Source organism: Rattus norvegicus, chromosome 3, assembly GCF_021556685.1.
Source record: "Rattus norvegicus strain SHRSP/BbbUtx chromosome 3, alternate assembly SHRSP_T2T, whole genome shotgun sequence".
Lineage (NCBI taxonomy): Eukaryota > Metazoa > Chordata > Mammalia > Rodentia > Muridae > Rattus > Rattus norvegicus.
This window is the reverse complement of record NC_141536.1, coordinates 28,026,350-28,038,484: the sequence shown is the minus strand read 5'-3', so window position 1 is coordinate 28,038,484 and position 12,135 is coordinate 28,026,350. Positions and strand designations below refer to the sequence as shown.

The 12,135-nt window shown below is 42.7% G+C and overlaps 1 protein-coding gene and 1 pseudogene across 50 annotated transcripts in view; one reads left to right on the top strand and one right to left on the bottom strand.

The window, feature by feature from the left end:
* The window catches only part of Qtman (queuosine-tRNA mannosyltransferase), a 390,738-nt gene that overhangs the window by 344,782 nt on the left and 33,821 nt on the right, over positions 1-12,135 (top strand).
* On the bottom strand, positions 847-1,665 carry LOC147995450 (large ribosomal subunit protein eL8 pseudogene; annotated as a pseudogene).

Here is a 12,135-nt window from a genome sequence, read left to right as displayed (position 1 = left end):
AGGCAGACTGGTGCTTTAGATGGATGTTTTCAGTTCTGCTTCCATGTTTTATTATGTTTCCGTGTATTGTTATAAGTAGCATTAAATATATAATTTTAATGATCAATTAAAAATATAACAAACAAGTGTTCTCCAATACGATGATCAGTAAACTTAACTACAAGACCTGTAACTCTCCAGTTTCTGAGAGCTGACAGAAGGTGATGAAGATGGTGGTGGTGATACAAACAGTAGACATTCCTTATTAAGTGTGTTTACTGTTTACCAGGCACTGTGAATTCTCCCTTCACACATCATCTCCCTGAATCCCTCAGGAAGCTTTGGGCTGGGTATTTTAGACATATTGTTGCAGAGAAGAAAATTAAGTTTCAGTTTCTTCTGGAATGCTGCTACTAAATATCAGAACTAAGTCTATAACTGTCTTTCTACATTTTCTGATGAAAATGTGCATTTAAAATAATTAGGGACTGGGAAGATGGCACAATGGATAAGAATGCCAGGTACATGCTGGGTGCTCACAGACTGGTCTGCCTCGCTGAAATGATGAACTTGCAGGTCAGAAAATGACCTCATCTCAAGGCCCTGGGGCAGAGGGTAATTGAGGAGGACACTGGAAGTTCTCCTCTGCCCTCAGCAAGCATGTCCATGGGTGTGCACACAACACTGTACTGTATATACAGTACACTCACAAAGTAAAAATAAATAATAATCATCCATGAATTTACGATTAAATAACTCTTACAAGCTTCCTGTTTCTTGGGGGGAGGGTGCATGTATCTCTGAAGCAATTCTTTTTCTTTTTTAATTTTGTAATTGTATTTATGTACGGAAAACTTAAGTGTACATTTAACCCAGTTTAGTGGCGAGTTCTTTAGCCTTTGCCTTTTCCAGCAATGAGAACCACAGACTTAGGACCCAGGACGTTGCCTCCCCAGTGGTGGCGGATCTCGTCATACCTGTCATTATAATTGGTCCTAACAGCTTCCACCAGCTTAGCCAGAGCACCCTTGTCTTCCGAGTTAACCTGTGTGAAGGCAACAGTGGTGCATGCCTTCCTGTGGACCAGGCGCCCCAGCTTGACCTTTCTCTTGATGATGCAGTAGGGCATCCCCATCTTTCAACACAGGGCAGGCAGGAAAACCACCAGCTCAATGGGTCTACATCATGGGCAATCACCTCCAGCTGAGCCTTCTTGTTCTCCACCAAGGTGGTGACTGTATTGACCCCTGCTCGGAGGACAGGTGGTCTCTTAGTTGGGATGTCTCCCTTGTCAGCAGCTTTCTTCTTAGCTCAGGCCAGCAGCCCTTGCTTCTTCTCCTGCTTTGTCTCTGGCCTGTACTTGTGAGCAAACTTAAGCAGCTGAGCCGCTGTTTGCCTGTCCAGGGCCTGGGTGAACTGGTTGATGGCAGGAGGTACTTTGAGCCACTTAAAGAGGATGGCTCTTTTCTGCTGCAGCCTGATGTAGCGGGGCCATTTGACGAAGCGTGTGAGATCTCTTTTGGGCTGGATGTCCTGCCCGATGCCGAAGTTCTTAGGCCTCTTCTCAAACAAAGGATTGACCACCTTTTTGGCCTCCTGTTTCTTGACCACAACTGGGGTCAGGGCCACCTTCTTCCCGTTGGCCTTCTTTCCTTTGGGCATCTTGCTCTGCTGGAGGAGAGAGCAGCAATTCATGACACCATCTTTTTTGTCACCAACTCTTCAGTACAGCTATAGCACTCTGATGGCCACTGTCAGTAGGTACATTTAACTAATGAGCACTTTTGCTTACCAGGCTTCTTACTGTGAAAGAAACATCTTGGGTGATAGAATTCTTTTATAGCATGTAATGCCATAGTACTCAAAATCTTATTCTATCCCTAAAACCAGAGTCTTCTTTTGGAATATAATTAACTCTTAGTAGCTTTAGTAATATGCTGTACAAGACTGAGGCTGGCCCTGGCCTCTCCTGTGACATAAGAGGGATGGTAGGACAGTGCAGGTTTGCTTCCTCTGAGAGAATGGGAGAGGAGACTGGGCAACACTTCAGTCCTGGCTCTGAGGTGGCCGTGCAGCCTGTGCAGCAGCAGGAGCCGAGAGCACACTTAACTAACTTGACTTTATCTCCAGCCTTTGCGAAGCTCATATCAGCTGTCGGGGTTCTCGGGTGGAATGTATATATACTATAGTATCAGCAGCAAATAATGGTATTTTGACTTCTTCTTTTCCAATTTCTATTCCTTTGACCTCTTTTTGTTCTCCGATTGCCCTGCCTAGGACTTCAATACTATATTGAATCAGTAGAGAGATTTCCCCTTGGGTCGGGAATGTGGGCAGAGAGTAGTCTCCACTGAGTTCACAGGAATGTCCGCACTTCTGAGGGTCCAGCTGTTTCCTCCAAAGGGTTTGAGTGCTGGGAGCTGTGTGACCTATTCGCTTCAGTTCCAGACGCAGGCCGGACCCAGCAGGCTCCTGCTGCTGACTGCTCCTAGATTCCTGTATGCAGTTTCCTCTTGGGCAGGGATGTGGGAGAGGTGGGCAGAAGTGACAGTCTGTCCTGTGGTCTCAAGATTGTCAGAACTTCTAGGTGTTAAGCTCTCTCTCCCATGGGATTTGCGTGCAGGGATCTGTTGGATCAGTTCAGTTCAGTTCCAGGCACAGCCAGAAACTGGAAGTGCCCTATCCCAGAGGACTTCTGCCTTTGTGTGTCCTAAGGTCATTTGAAGCAGAAAAGTTGGTCTTACCTCTGCTATCAGGTGTGTAAGCACTCCTGATGACTGTCTTTCAGCTCTCGCGCAGGCAGAAACCCAAAGGGTCCTGCCCTTGACTGCTCTTAGGTCCCTGTGCCTGGGGAACACAGATGGCACTAGGCAATTTCCTCTGGGGTCAGGAATGTGAGCAGAGAGTAGTCTCCTCTGAGTTCTCAAGAGTGTCTGCACTTCTGAGAGTCCAGCTCTCTCCCCCACAGGATTTGGGTGCAGGGAGCTGTTTGAATGGTTCAGTTCAGTTCCGGGCACAGACCGGAGGTCTGTTCATTTCTGTTTTAACATTCTTAGGCTGGGTTTTCTCGTATAACTGAACACCTTGGCTTTTTTTTTTTTCACCACAAAATGTTCACAGGTGAATATGAAAATGTGTTATTGATAGGTGAAATCAATTTGTCAAGAGGCATGTAATAATTCCAAACCAAGTTTAATTGTCTATTTAAAACAAAACAAAAACCAAAACATGATCCATCATGTTGTTCGGTAGACCAGTCTTTCCAAACTATTAGAAATGTATACACAGCTAGCACCATCATCCAGGGTACAGCCATCATTCATCTGTGCATTTTAAACTCTACTTTAGCTGTCTAACAATGTATGGTGTGTGTGTGTGTGTGTGTGTGTGTGTGTGTGTGTGTGTGTGTGTGTGTGTGTATATATGGATTTCAGACCATTACATAAGCACTGCATACAGATAAATAGCAGTCAACATAAAAGGACACATTCATGAAATCATCTGTAGTAAATCCTTGCTAGTAGAAGAGTCAGAATGAGAGGGAATTTCTCAGGACAATTACAAGAAACAATAAAGTCAAAGTCAGTGGCAGAAGCAGTGGACATGGATGATGAAGACAACAGATAGGTCTATTCTAGACATAAGAACTATAGGCATCTGACCATAGCATGAAATGGGGAAAGAGAGAATGGAGCTAATGGGACCCATAGAGACATATGAATACTTGATAGGCCAACTTGATTTCAACTAATAGAATTTAGCGCATAGCCATTTTACAGAAGAGAAAAACAGGGTGTGATGTGTTAAAGAGAATGGTGTTATACACCCACATTTTTTGGAAGCAGCTTGAAAGAGTAAGTCTCTGAAACTCTGTGTCCTTAAGGTACAGAGGTTAACATTTACTATAAATATGAAGGTGAGCAAGCAGGCTTGAAATTTCCTGAAAAAGAAAAGATAGCCATATTATTAATAAACTGACCAGTAAAATTGGTTGTCAATTTCCTTATGGCCTAGAAAATATTAGGTAAGTAATAACTTGCTGACTCCAGAGGCAAGATTGATCATTAGTGCAGTGATTAGTGCATAGGTTTTAAGGTGTGTGTGTGTGTGTGTGTGTGTGTGTGTGTGCGCGCGCGCGCGCGCGTTGAAAGATTCTAACTGTTCTTGGGAAGCCAAATGTAAAAATGTAGATTATGCAGAGAATCTGGCTCCAGAAGCACTAAAACACTTACTCTAGTAGAGAAGGGGTAAAAAGTTTAGACTTACAGAGAATCAATCTAATGGTAGAGTCAATTTACTCTAATGTCTTTCTTAATAATGTACAAACTACTAAGCTAGGCAGTGGATGATAACATAATGGTAACATTGCCATGACCTCTACTCTTAAGGAACTCATAACATAGGAGATATAACCTTACAAGAAAGTAAGTCCCAGAGGTTGACAAGTATAGTACAAGAGACCAGAATGTCCTTGGTGAAGAGCTCGGCAGCTGCACGTTTGTAGAGTGTAAGAAAATGCTTAATTTGAGAAAAGTGAACTATAAGAAATAGGTGTTACTTTCATTATTGCTTGGGACATTTAAAAACCGGAAGCAATTTAATGTCAAATATTAGAATTATCTAATGAAAAGTTATATAATCACTTTAAATATGATATGCATTTATGTGTTAGTGTAGACACATTTAGTAAAGTGCAATGTGCAGAATGATGGACATTAATCTCATAAAATGAGGAAGGTAGATATTCAGTACCTTTATACAAGCATATTTAATTATGCACAGGAAGGGGTCCAGAGCTCACTCACTGAACACCTGGTATTAGCAAGGCCTGTACAGAGGGACCAGGAAAGGGAAGCATGGATCTCTGTATCATTTCTGTTTTGTTACAATGAGTATGTACTTTCTGTTATTGAAAATTTAATTATAGTTGTTAATACAGATATAAAAATAATAGGATCTCATTCTGCTGGCTCACATGTCTTATCCTCTCATCTTACCCTCTAGGACTTTAAATTTACTTGTATTGTCTACTCTGGTTTCTTCCTATTGGTGCTGGTTATATTCAGTCAATCCCTTGATCACTAATTCGAGTTCCTATGGTGTGGGCTTCTCTCACTATTGAGATCACACAATAAACTTTTAGGATGTTTGTTTGTTCCTGCCATTGTATGTTTTAAGTACCATCATCTCTGTTAAGAATTACTTCGATGGCTACTGTGTGTACTGACACACAGGAAGTCAGTGTTAAGTAGGAAATCATCTTATTTCTATTCAAGAGGGAAAACAATTCTCAAAGACCAGCAAAGAATTTCCGAGATTAGATCCTGGGAGAAATGTCTTAACTGGAAGGGATGGACACTGTGGTATTAGTTGTTAGTATTACTAGTAGCCAATTGCAAACATATCCCCTGCATGTAATTTAGAGCAAAATAATGATTATATCCAAAAGAAAATCTAATTGATTAGTCACTACATTTGAGGAAACATAACAAGACATAGTAATAAACTGGAGAGACAAAAATTTGATTGTGTAGAGCCTCACAGATCTAAGGAAGTAGCCATGCTCATTTTATTGGGTGGAACAGCATGGGATGGTGACTGCTGAAGTTACACTCTCTAGGGACAAAGCTAATATATTGACACTTACGGCCTACAAGTTTATTGTAGCATGTTTGTCCTTGAGCTCACTAGCAAGTCAAACAGCTATTCAAAAAGTACTTATGTAACATACAGGAAACAAAAGAAAATCTGGGGGTAATCAAGCTTCTAGCCATGAGGAACTTCTCGAGGAAATCATTAGAGACCTAATGGGAAAAAATATTGAGGATAGTTCAGTCTGATGGAAGGAGCAGGAAGATGTAACACAGACAAGAGTGCTAGACTTTAGTGACAACAAGGAATTTGGAGGTCAAGGCAGGGGGGTCCTTTCAGTTGGCAGAGGTATCTGATAGGAGAACACGTAGCACACTAGAGAGACCCGGAGACTAGGAAGCACTCTCATCCAGGAAAAGGGGGAAACCCAAGTCAAGAGGGATGCAACTGCCACTATGAGATAAGATGACCTGTGAAGAGTCACTTAGAAATAGTACCTTGTGGAGAGCTCTCTTGCTAATAAGGAAAAGACATTTCAAAGACAGAAAACACTGTGATGCAGAGACAAGAGACGTCAGACAATGCTGAAGTGAGAATACATCTCTAACAGGTACTACTAGCCTAGATTTCCATGGCAGGACCTCTTTGTTACTGAAATGACAATCAAGAGTATCAATATGCAAATAGCATGAAACTCTGATATCTGTGAATTCAAATTATATTTTTAAATTTAATTTCTTTCCGATGGAATATTTCAATGTGTTAATAGATGTCTCATGTAGCCCAGGACTCTATCTTTACTCGTCACAAATCAACTCATGTACACTCTATAACAGCTTTGTGGTCCTTCCCCTGACATTCATTGAAATCATGCACTAACTTTGAAGTACAGCTTGGCTCAGAAGTCTCTTAAGGCCAACCCTGATAAAAGTATCTTTGATTCACCACAAGTAATTGTCATCTCAGAGACTCACTGCTGAATAAGCTCACCTTTTCTAGTTCTTTCTGAACTCTGGCTGACTGATTAAACTCACCTTTTCTGGCTCAAACTCCTCTCCAAGATGACTGATTCAATCTGGCTTCTCTTAGCTTCTCACCGAATTGCTCGGCTTGACCCCAAACTAACTTGAGCAATTTGTTCTAATCTTATGGCTTCTTATTCTCTGGCTTCAACTGTCAGACTCAACTTCATTCTACAGAACTCAATGCATTTCCTGAACGCAACTGAAGTGTGCTCTTCCTGTTCTGCTCTTAAGTTGCCTCTCTTTCCTGTCTGTTTCCGTGAGAGTTGAAAATATCCTATCTCTGATTCCTGCTGTCATATCTTCCTCTTATTTGTCACTTTGTCGTTCCCTGAATGAGTCATTGTTTGGGGTTTAAGGTGTATACTAAGGGAGTGTATTCCAGCCAGAGGAGTTAAAGGTGTGTGGCATATCCTCATTCCAGCCGAATCACACAGACCTGCAAGGTCTTTGGATATGATCATTTGCAGAATAGCCACATTGCTGGATTAAAATTTCTCTGCATATCCCTAGTAGTATTACTTAGAGACATATACTAAGACCGTGTATCTGTCTATCTTTCCATATCTACCTCTCGACACCCTCGTCCTACCTTTTTCCCAGGCATTAACCTGGATTCAGCTCCATAATTTTTTTGGCCATCACCTTTGCCAGAGGTAAAGCAACACAGAGTGCTATGATTGTGTTGTACATGCTTCTGCCTGCTGTAGGCCTGGGCATTACAAGGGGTTTGGCTTGTGCACAACCAAGAGCCCTCTACTATAGAGGTTGGCAGCATTTCTCCCTGGTCCATACCTCCTTGAAGCAGTGAATATGAAACAACTTAGTATCCTGAATGCCTTCTGGGTACAAAGTAAAGAGGAGATAAATTGATTAAAATTCTAAAAATACCTAGTATCAAAGGGCAACGTTTTAACAAGTGTTGTCAAGGGTGCTTAGAAAGAATAGTGCTGAACACTTGTCAGTAGGGATGCAAATTAAATTACAGAAATGATGTGCAGGGTAAGAGCTCTAAAAACATACATACATGTAGCATTATACATACAAGCAGATTATACTTAGGTATTTAGGAATATATTTGTAACAATTACTAATGGAAAAAGAGGCAATGAATTTTCAAGAAAGCAAAGAAGGGTATATAGGAAGGTTCAGAGGAAGGAAAGGGAAGGGGGAGATGGTACAGTTATATTCTCAAACAATAAAAGAAATAAATAGAAAACAAAACAATGCCAGGCATGGTAACATACTGGTAATCCCTGCCCTTGGAGACTGAAACAAGACAATCAGAATTTTGAGGCAAGCCTATAATAAATACACAGTTCAAGGCCAGTTATGCTGTGACAAGACCCTTTCTTAAAACAGAACAACAGAACTAAAACCAGAATACCCTGTAATCCATTTGCTGTATTACCAGTTGACTTTAAAGGAAACACACAGTATGTCAGAGGCACATGTTCCCCCTTTATTATAGCACTATTCATAGCTGCCAGTATGTGTGTGATTGGCCTATGTCTATCTACTAACACACAAGTGTATGAGGAAAATGAAGTACATGTATACAGTAGAGTACTCTTCAGCTAGAAAAAGAATCAGATTCTGTCATTTATATCAACATGGCTGAAACTAGAGATCATTTTATTAAGGGAAATAAACCGGGAACAAAAGAATGAGTATCTCTTCTGTGCAGTATAAAAAGTCGATCACAGAAACTGAGTGGAATAGTAGTCAACAGAATCTGGTTTTGTTCTGACAGAGCAACTTCTCTCTGCGCTGCCTTTCACTCTCTGAGAGGGAAGGCACGCTGCTTGTTGACATCAGGCAGAGCAAGTAAAAAGTACATGTCTTAGAAAGCATATCAGACCAGTCAGCGGTGACAGCCAGCTTAGGAGGTAAGTAGAAGCCTCTGTTTGAATAAGAAGCACATCGCTGAATTTGCAAGTGTGAAATGTTTTGAGGTTTTAGTTAGTTGGTTAATTAGTTGTTTTGTTGGCTGATTGATTTTTCATGGAGAGACTGTCTTGTTTTGTTGAAACAGGATCTTCATATTTAGCCCAGGCCTTCATCAAACAGGAGAGTCTCCTAGCCTCCCAAGTGCTAAAATTACAGGCTCATGTCCTGCGAGGTTGAATTTGGATTAAAATAGAGGTAGGTTAGCAAAGCCTTGGGAAGGTAAAGATACTTTAATCTGTCTCATTGGAGATTGATTGTGTATCACTTCTCCATATTGATTGTCTTCTCAAATGAATTTGTACCCCAAAAGTAGCAGAAGCTAAGGAATGCCTGTTGCTTAATGATCTGTGAACTATAAATGAACTGTGGGCTGAAGATACAAGCTTTCTTCCTCCTCTCAGTTTATGCAAGAAGAAAGAGACACAAAGTCAGAGATGAACAAAAGAAAAGTATGACTAGAGATGGTGTGCAAATTCTGGTATAAGTTTTCTATGTGATCCTTAATGCTGGAATAGTTATGTTTGATGGTTACTTGTTTGAGAAGCTTAAGTAGGATTATGATCAGGTGCTTAGTAGGATGTGGAGCATTTATAGAGCAGCTGACTTTGTGCCAAGGATGGTGCTCTGATTGAGGTAAACTAGGTTATGCTACAGTAGTGAACACTTCACTACCCCCTTAGGGTGCAGTAGCTTAGACACAGTATCTCCTCTCTCCATTGTATGCTGATGCATATAGGCAAGTTCCATGTGCCAACCTGAACCTAATTATCTTACCACACAATCTCTGCAAAGTTTACTAAGCTCTCTAGAACTGCTGTCAGATGTGTTTATCTGAAGGTGACATATTGTCAGTCAGCTTGCAGTCCACTGACTGGAACTGGTCTTCACCCATACAGGGGAGTAAACAAGCACTCTGTTTTCCCAGAAAGAGATCTAGATATTAACAAACACAAATAATGTCCCCCATTGCTCAGCTCAGCACTTGGTAAACAGTGAGCAAAGCAGGCGTCGTCTGCCCTTCCCACAGAGCTCTGGATACAGAGTAGTATGCTCCTGGGTAGAGCCAGTTTCCCCCAAGTCAAAGAGACTGCTCAATATATATACAGTTATGTGGGAAAGTCGGAAATGGTAACAGTATAAGTGACAAGTATGGAGAACTTAGAAGTCTTCAATAAATATTTACTGAATGAGTGCTAAGTGAGGAATAAGAAGAAATTTAGCTCTCAGAAACGAAACGGGAAAGGCAACAGAAAGAGACAGATATAGGAAGAAAAAACACATGGAAACATTTTATGCTTTTCAAATGTTCTGAATAATATTTGGGAATAAAAGCTGTTCTTGCCGTATCTTTTGCTTCCAGAAAGCCTGAAATATTTCCCTGCTGGTCTCTTCTGCCATAGTGAGTGTGTGGAGGAATGAATTTCCTGCCAGAATGTTCTGTCCTTACCTAGACAGTAGGATGAGTATGACTGGGAATTCTGGGCCCTGGCACATTGACTGAAATGCCTTGTTTGTTAAAGCAAATTTTCATAACTGGCATTTGTCAAACTTAGAGACCGATGGGAAAAAATGCTATCAAACAGCTAGGTGTGCACATTAGATAGAAAGCCCATGAACACAGAGGTATGATAGAATATTAGCAAACATCTTTTAAACATTCAAAATCATTTACACAAACAAAGACTATTAAAAAAAAACAAAATAGCAAACAGGCCAAAACCAACCTAGCAGTTTAGAGATAAACATTGTCTCCGTTACAGGCACTCCCACCTATTTGTCCTGCACTGGCTGGTCACAAAATTCATGCTTCCCTGCAACTCCTTTTATGTAAAAGTACTGACTATTGAATACTTAATACTGAATTTTTTCCATGTCCAGAATCACGCATATGCAACAGTATTTTTTATGGCTCCTAAGAATTGTATCATACATATCAAAATATAGTTTATTGTTACCTCCTTACTTTCCTACAAAGTTGTCATTATAAATAATGCTGTTGTGAGTACATTGTAGCAGACTTTGTGTCCATCTTTTTAGGCTGACTTTCATAAATTACAGTTATTGAAGCAAAAATGGTGCACACATTAAGGCTTATTGTGACCAATAGTAAGTTGCCCTCTAAAGACTATTCCTCATTTCCCACCAGGAATGTGTGAACACAAATGTGTATCTAGAGACTTAGCTTTCTTGCTAAAACTGTGCTTCATCCTGATAGCCGGTATGCCACCATTAAACCGTCACTGTCCATTTAATACTGACGTTGCAGCCTCATGTAGAAGAGTTTCATATTTAGATTTCTTTGAAATTATTTTAGGACATAGTCACGTATTCTGTTAAATGGGTTCATTAATATCATGGGCTCTGCCACACCCGCGGATCCCGGCCCGCAGCAGCTCTCTGTTCCCAGACCCGGTGAGAGAGAGACCCAACCGCCTGGTCAGGTGGGCACTCCTGAGGCTGCAGAGCGGAAGAGACCACCAACACTGCTCACCCCTGCCCACATCCCTGGCCCAAGAGGAAACTGTATAAGGCCTCTGGGCTCCCGTGGGGGAGGGCCCAGGAGCGGCAGGACCCCTGCCAGAGACACCGCCGGACCCTGAAGGAAACAGACCGGATAAACAGTTCTCTGCACCCAAATCCCGTGGGAGGGAGAGCTAAACCTTCAGAGAGGCAGACAGGCCTGGGAAACCAGAAGAGACTGCTCCCTGCACACACATCTCGGACGCCAGAGGAAAAAGCCAAAGGCCATCTGGAACCCTGGTGCACTGAAGCTCCCGGAAGGGGCGGCACAGGTCTTCCTGGTTGCTGCCGCTGCAGAGAGCCCCTGGGCAGCACCCCACGAGCGAACTTGAGCCTCGGGACCACAGGTAAGACCAAATTTTCTGCTGCAAGAAAGCTGCCTGGTGAGCTTGGGACACACGGAAGCAGAATTTCTCTAGAACCGGGCACGTTCTGTGTTTACCGGAAGTCCCACACCCGCGGATCCCGGCCCGCAGCAGCTCTCTGCTCCCAGACCCGGTGAGAGAGAGACCCAACCACCTGGTCAGGTGGGCACTCCTGAGGCTGCAGAGCGGAAGAGACCACCAACACTGCTCACCCCTGCCCACATCCCTGGCCCAAGAGGAAACTGTATAAGGCCTCTGGGCTCCCGTGGGGGAGGGCCCAGGAGCGGCAGGACCCCTGCCAGAGACACCGCCGGACCCTGAAGGAAACAGACCAGATAAACAGTTCTCTGCACCCAAATCCCGTGGGAGGGAGAGCTAAACCTTCAGAGAGGCAGACAAGCCTGGGAAACCAGAAGAGACTGCTCCCTGCACACACATCTCGGACGCCAGAGGAAAAAGCCAAAGACCATCTGGAACCCTGGTGCACTGAAGCTCCCGGAAGGGGCGGCACAGGTCTTCCTGGTTGCTGCCGCTGCAGAGAGCCCCTGGACAGCACCCCACGAGCAAACCTGAGCCACGGGACCACAGGTAAGACCAAATTTTCTGCTGCAAGAAAGCTGCCTGGTGAACTCAAGACACAGGCCCACAGGAACAGCTGAAGACCTGTAGAGAGGAAAAACTACACGCCCGAAAGCAGAACACTCTGT